A 1,869-nucleotide genomic window follows, 5' to 3' on the forward strand; every position below is an offset into this window, starting at 1 on the left:
GTTTCAGAAAAGATTCAGAGAATCAGCGGGGCCTGCTTTTTCAGCGGTGCTTCAGGGAGAGCTTCAATTTGATGAAAACAGGCCTTTGCTTCCTGTTGTGCATATTTGATGAGAAATCCCAAGACGGAACCAGAGACCCAACACCCATGTAAACCCAGCTTGTTTTACAAAAACACCTCCAGGTTAGCTGATGACGGTCTGCAGTCAGAAGATGGGAATTTGAGGAGGGAGATCCAGCAGCTCCACCATGGTCTTGGAGATGCTTCTACTCTCTGCCCAGGGTTGCCTCTTGGTTCAGGTGCAGACGGTGGCTGTGTTGCTGCTGATCGGAGGGCTTGAATCCTACTTCCTCTCACTAGGTTCCCAAACCCATTTGTCTGACCACCCTTTTCAGCAAAAACAGAACAAAACAAAACAACCCCCAAACTGCTCTGCACGCGCCGGCAATGAAAATATTTTGTGCTCTGACCCACCATCCAGGATAACATACAGGAGCCTGATTTTGCCACCATCCAAGGTAGGTGTAGGCTGCTGTGGGAAGTGCTGCACCAAGCTTTACAGCAATGGTTCTCAACCCTCCTCAATGGTTCCTCCGGTGGTGGTGACTTCCCAACCATGACATTATTTTCCTTGCTACTTCAGAACTGTCATTTTGCTACTGTTATGAATCGTCATGTAAACATCTAATCTACAGGAAGTATTTACATTGTTACAAATTGAACATAATGAAAGCATATTTTGTGACTAATCTCAACACAAGATGTAATAATATATTGTGAAATATTTATTTCTAATTGCAAATAAAATGTTGTCTTGAAGCATGGTGTAGCATGGGTAACAGTCTTAATATAACAACAGTAAACCACATTGCTACATTTTGTGAAAGTATGCGTAAAAAGCCAATGTCAGTGTGAAGGTTGAGAAAGCTTCTTTCTCACCAGATCAGAAATTCTCAGGGCACAACAAAGATCATCTTCCACAACAAGTCTACTTCTGTATTTAGCCTTGATAACCAACAAGCTGGAAAACCCTGTTTCACAAAGATATGGTGTTGGAAATGGAAGAAGAAGACACAACACAGTCTCAGACAGAACAAAATATGACTGCAAACACTCGATCCAGAATTTTGTAACTAGCATTGTGGAGAAATCAGTTCTTGCTGCATCACTGTCAATAAGTTCAATGAACTCTTGTGCTGTCTCAGGAACATCTTCAACTTTGTGAATGGGCTCTGGCAAGTGCAAATGGGGTGTCAGGTAGATTTGGGAAGTACAATGAAATTTCATCTGCAAGCATGTGCAGGTGTTCTTTCATATAAATTATCATCATGATCCTTTTGTCTGGTTCAGTGTCATGTTCCTCAAAGAAAGCAGATAAGATAGGCCACAGGTAAATTTTATTTTCATCCAATTTTTTTTTTTTGCCAAAGCTGAAGTTTCATCTGGAATGATTGGATCTTTTCAGACAAATTGAGGCATGTTGCATTTGGTCCTTGCAGTGATAAATTTAACTCATTCAAGATGGCAAAGAGATCAACCAAGTAAGCTATTTTCTGCAGTTCACGTTTATTGCTGAAAAGTGCTTTGAACTGCGGTCTTGCTTTCTGATGAAAAAATGTTTTGAGTTCATCACAAAGCTCAAAAACACGTTTTAAAACTTTTCCTCTCAACAACCATCTCAAGTCTATGTGAAAAGAAGAGCATTGTTTGGCGCATCCAACTCATTGCACAGTTGTGAAAATAGTCGACTGTTTAAAGTGCTCGCCTTTATAAAGTTGGCAGAACTTATGATGCTTTTCATTACTTCTTGTAACTCTTGTGGCAGCATCTTCGTTGGTAATATTTGCCGATGAATCATACAGTGAGTTCC

Source organism: Echinops telfairi, unplaced genomic scaffold, assembly GCF_000313985.2.
Source record: "Echinops telfairi isolate 266 unplaced genomic scaffold, ASM31398v2 ScPeMD7_23;HRSCAF=83, whole genome shotgun sequence".
NCBI classification, from domain to species: Eukaryota; Metazoa; Chordata; class Mammalia; order Afrosoricida; family Tenrecidae; genus Echinops; species Echinops telfairi.